The 5,740-nt window shown below is 42.2% G+C and overlaps 1 pseudogene; it reads left to right on the top strand.

The window, feature by feature from the left end:
* Positions 1–5,484, top strand: part of LOC102853826 — a 97,900-nt pseudogene extending 92,416 nt beyond the window's left edge.
* Positions 5,485–5,740: the final 256 nt, after the last annotated feature.

Raw genomic sequence — 5,740 nt, 5'->3', positions numbered from 1 at the left:
CTTTCGGTGCTGCTTTTTTGTAGGAGTCTCATTCTCAGTCATTTCTGGCATGATTATAGTGACAGACACCCAAGGGCTTGCTGATTCTTCACTTTTGACTCCTGGCTTCCAACGCCTCCCGTTTCTGATCCAGATCTACCATATTCTGCCAGAAGATGGTCTATATGCTATGTTTTCTTCTCACTTCAGAGAGCTGAACGAGTCCCAAAAAGGATAGACTCCGCAGGCGGCGCAGTCTCAGCCGCGGCGGCGGCAGCAGCGGCAGCGGCGGCGGCGACCCCCGCCTGGGTCATGATCCCAGGCGGGGAAGGCAAGGGTGTCTGGACGCCCAGGCGAATCTCTCCCTCCGCGGCTGCCGCCTGCTCTGGGGCTGGGGGAGCGCGGGCCCAGGCCCTCCTCTCCCCCCGCCCCCGCCGCCTCTTCCTGCGGCCACCGCCGCTGCGAGCCAGAGCCCTCAAGGCCGGAGACCCGGAGGCAGCGCGGCCTCAACTTTCCCCCCACCCCTCCCCGCCCCTCCGGGCCCCTCCCGTGGCCACCGCTCAGCACGCGAACAGCCTACCCTGGGTGCGCCCCGCTCCCGCCCCTGCTGTCCGTCCACCAATCCAGTCCCTGGGAGGCTTCCATGTTAGCAAATCACAGGCCAGAACGCCGTTGTGCTAGGCTAGAGGGCGGGAGGAGGTGAAGAAAAAACCGGGTAGTCAACCGGCCTCGGGCGGCCCAATGAGGAGGGCCGGGGGGCGGAGGTGTGCAAGTTGGGTTGAAGTAACAGGAAATATTCTTAAAGGTAGAGTGATGGGCAGGAAGGAAAGCCAGTAGGTGACTGGGAAAGAGGTGGGCTTGATTCCTTAAAGGGGACGCCTTGAGAATCTAGAAAAGGTGTTTTAAGAAACTTCTTTGTATCATGTGTTCTGTTCTGCTTTCTGCTTCTTTCAGTAGGAGTTTAGAAGTGGAAAAAACGAGCAGGAGAGGGCACGGAAGACTTTGGGCAATGATCAAAGAATAGCTCTTAGTTCAGGGAGCCAGAAAACAGGATGATGTCCGTCGAAGAAGTTGTGGGGAAAGGTGCAAATCCAGAAACCTCTGCCTGTCTTTATTAGCAGATCGTTGTTGGGCTGACGATGCACTCTTTTGTACATTGTGGTCTCCTGATAGCCTGTCATCCTTCATCAACTCACAGATGACTGACTTCAAAAATGCTCTAGAAGGAACAATGGGGGAGATGAGGTTTGAAATTCCACGTTGGGTTCCTAGACACCTGGAATCTGGAATTGTGGGGGCCATAGGTCATAGATTGAAAGACCTCCAACTCCAAGACGAATTTGGGGGCCTTGGAAACATGGTCACAGTTCCCTTTTTGTGGTTTCGCCTCATGTTTAAACCTTTTGGTAGCTAACGATATTCAGACGGTTGCACACTCCGTCTTTGGAAACGACCCAGATATGAGATCACCATGGGCAGCCAGGGAACTTCCAGAGGTTCACAGAGGGCCCAGCACACGGTGGATTATTTGAGCCTGTGTAGAGAGTAAACTGACCTTGAAATGAGGAAAGATGTACAGTGAAACAGTAACTATACCTTTTGTACAGCAGTTTTAAAAGCGACAATGAAACAGAAGACCTTTAATATTCTGTATAAACTATGACGCTAACAATCTTGAAAACTTTCTACTCTTGTTTCTTGGCAAATGACGTGCTAATTAACCTCTGAATGGCCTTGGCACACCCAAATCAAAGGTTCAGAAGAGAAAGACCAAAAAACTAAGACAGAACAGTAATGCTAGTGGCACCACCATACAATTGTATAGTAATTTGTATCTACAAGTCACTGTAGGAAATCGCTTCCATTGTCAGAAAACAAGATATTCTGGTTTAAAACATTATTGGGGTTAATAAAGGTTATTTATAGAGTATTCATGATTTTTCAAAAACTACAGTACATGAATACCAAGGTATCATACATAGGGGGAGAATTTTGGGGACGGGGGTGTTTTGTGAGTTTATTGTTGTTTGGTTAGTTGTGTGTTTGTTTTTTTTTTTTAAAGATACTCCTTTTCTCCATAATTTAACTTACAGTTGCTCTTGTTAGGTAATGTTAAGCTATCTCTGACACGTTGTTGTGTACCAGTGAGCTGAAACTGACCTGTACCTGACCTGGCGGGTTTTCAGAGGCAGTAATCGCATTGGAGGAGATTGCCCATCCTTCTGCACAGCAGCTGGTGGCTTGCCTTAGGGTTTTGACACATAGTTTTGATGATTCAAAGAGAATTTAAGATTTTCGTTGGTCCACCATTAAAAATACACGTTAATGTTTATTGCTGCTTTGTTCACAATAGCTAAGAGTTGGAAACAACCCAAGTGTCCATCAGCAAACGAATGGATAGAGAAGTTGTAGTATATTCACACAATGGAATACTATGCAGCATTGAAAAACAAGGAACTCATGAAATATTATACAAAATGAGTGACTCTGGAGGACATTATGCTGAGTGAAATATCTCAGCCACAAAAGGACAAATACTGCATAATGCCACTGTTTTATAAAAAAGGACTGACATCAGGTTTGGGGGAAAACTAAGAAAAGTGAGGATAAATAATGTATGCTGCATTGAGACAGGTGAGGGATATAACTGTTTAAAAGGGATATATGATTAGGTATTATTTGAATTACAAGAGTCCAGAATAAGAGCTGCATGGTAAAGTGCACCTGGGAGGGGAGGGGAACAAGGGGATTATATAAGAATGAAAAAATTTTTTTTTTCTTTTCAAAGAGAAAAGTGAACTGGAAGAGGGAGGAGTGGGCAGGGAGAAAAATGTGCAACAATGAATGAATGGAAATCCACGTTCTCCATAAACTTTCATTAAAACTCAATTAAAAATTATTTTAAAATTTTTAAAAATACACATTAATATTTTTCTGGTATTTTCTTTAAGTAGAAAGAAATGTCTCTTTGGTAAAATGTGAGATCATTAGTTTTTTTAATATTAATTTATTAACTGATGTACAAATCCTAACCAAGAATTCTTTTTTCCTTGTAAAGTTTAAATATTGTCTTGGGGATGTAGTCTCAGGGACCCTCCAATTGGTAAATAAGGCATTTAGTGACTTAAGATGTTGTAAAGTGTTCTCAAGGCTACTATAACTCATAGTTACCCTGTGAATGTGAACACATGATCAAAACAGAGCCTGTTCACAACCTCTCCCATGCTCAATTCCATTGTTGCAGTTACTGTACCAATCCATCTTGTTGAGGATCACCCTGTCTTTCACTGACTCTTTACTTTTCCTAACATGATATATTTTCCCAAGGTTTGGCACCTCTTGGCAACATACTCAAAGTATATGAGATAAAGTTTCACCATCCTTGCCTCCAAAAAGCATCCTAGTTCTAAAACAGATTTGTCCTTTTGACATGTCTAGAATATTCAATACATTTTTGCCAATACCACAATTTAAAAGTATCAACTATTCAGTCTTTTTATTCATTGCAACTTACATGTGCATATAAAGCAACCGAAAATACCATTGCTTGTGTCAATTGTACCTTAGTCTTTAAACTGTCATTTTTGCTTTTTAGTACTTTAAAGAAAACCTAGACCACAGATTTTCCCAATGCAACATAGCTGTTTAGTTCTTTTTTTTTCTGTTGTTGCACATTTTGGTCCCCTCTTTACCTTCTCTTCTTCCAGCCCTCCAGGCAATGCACCCCCTCATTCCAGATTGTTCTCATACATATAATGCATAATCATATGTTCCTTTTGGGCAGTTCTCATCTGTTCTAATGCAGTGTTCATTATCTATCCACTCTTTCCCCATTCTCTCCCCAACCACCTTTCCATGTCTGTCCTATTTTATAATAGCAGTTATACAGTATTTGTCCTTTTGTGGCTGAGATATTTCGCTCAGCATAATGTTCTCCAGGCTTTCCCATGTTGTGTAATGTTTTTACATGTTCATTGTTTTTCAGTGCTGCATAATATTGTGTGAATGTACCATAGTGTTTCTATCCATCCGTTTATTGATGGACACTTGAGTTGCTTTCATCGCTTTGCTATTGTGAATATTGCAGCAATAAATAAGGGTGTGCATACATCTGTTTGAGTCATGGCTCTGGTTTCTTTAGGGTATATCCCTATTAGTAGAATTGCTGGGTCAAATGGTATTTCTATATCAAGCTTTTTGAGAAACTGTCAGACAGCCTCTACAACCTCACCAGCATTTGTTTCTGTGATTGGGTTGTTGACTTTTTCTTGTTGAGGTGATATTGTTGATTTCTGGGTTGCTGCTACTAGGGGGAGGTCAACTATGGGTTGGTTCCAAATTGAAAGTACGCAACAACAAATACATATACATATATTGTGGTGGTGGTGGTGGTGTTAAGTGCTGTTGAGTCACCTGCAACTCATAATGACCCTATGTACAATAGCTCTGAAGCCTACCCTGTCCTAAGCCAGTCTCACTGATTCTGACACACCAGCCCCCATTACCCCAGTTACTATATCAATCCATATCATCTAGGGTCTTCCTCTTCTATGCTGTCCCTCTACCCTTCCAAACATGATGTCCTTCTCTAAGGACTGGTCCCTTCTGGCTGCATGCTCAAAGTATGTGAGAACTTAAAAATCTTAGCCTCTGGAGGAACGTGCTGCACCCTTCACGCTCGAGTACCGAGTCTTCCTCAAAAATGAAAAAGGACAATACATATCTCCATTTCATGATATTCCAGTTTATGCAGATAAGGATGTGTTCCACGTGGTAGTTGAAGTACCACGTTGGTCTAATGCAAAAATGGAGATTGCTACCAAGGACCCTTTAAACCCAAGTAAGCAAGATGTGAATAAAGGAAAACTTCGTTATGTTGCAAATTTGTTCCCTTATAAAGGATACATCTGGAACTATGGTGCCATTCCTCAGACTTGGGAAGACCCAGGACACAATGACAAACACACTGGCTGTTGTGGTGACAATGATCCAATTGACGTGAGTGAAATTGGAAGCAAGGTGTGTGCAAGAGGTGAAATAATCAGTGCGAAAGTTTTGGGCATACTGGCTATGATTGATGAAGGGGAAACTGACTGGAAAGTCATTGCCATTAATGTGGATGATCCTGATGCAGCCAATTATAATGATATTAATGATGTCAAACGGCTAAAGCCTGGCTACCTGGAAGCCACCGTGGATTGGTTTAGAAGGTACAAGGTTCCTGATGGAAAACCAGAGAACCAGTTTGCTTTCAATGCAGAATTTAAAGATAAGTATTTTGCAACTGATATTATTAAAAGTACTCATGACCATTAGAAAGCACTGGTGACTAAAAAGACAGATGGGAAAGGAATCAGTTGCATGAACACAACAGTGTCTGAGAGCCCCTTCAAGTGTGACCCTGATGCTGCCAAAGCCATTGTGGATGCTTTACCACCACCATGTGAATCTACCTGTACAATTCCAACAGATATGGACATGTGGTTCCATAATCAGAAAAACTAATCTAATTTCTCTGGAATACAAGCTTAAACTACTGCATTCTTTTCATCTGGAAAAATTAGATGCAAATGTAGTAACTTTTCAAAGCTTTCCATTGATAAAACTAATGTAAGTGAATTCTGCTGTGACAGATGCTTTACGTTCAGAATGCTGTCAAAAGTAATTTTTCACATCTCAGAGAAGACCACCTGGTACATTCTTATATCAAAATAGCTGTAATTTACAAAATATGGCAGTCATTTGTGAGTAGATGTGTAAA

This window comes from Elephantulus edwardii, unplaced genomic scaffold (genome assembly GCF_000299155.1).
Source record: "Elephantulus edwardii isolate Elephantulus edwardi_28Jun2011 unplaced genomic scaffold, EleEdw1.0 scaffold00032, whole genome shotgun sequence".
NCBI classification, from domain to species: Eukaryota; Metazoa; Chordata; class Mammalia; order Macroscelidea; family Macroscelididae; genus Elephantulus; species Elephantulus edwardii.
The sequence above is the reverse complement of the archived record's forward strand: the minus strand, read 5'-3'. Positions and strand labels throughout refer to the sequence as shown.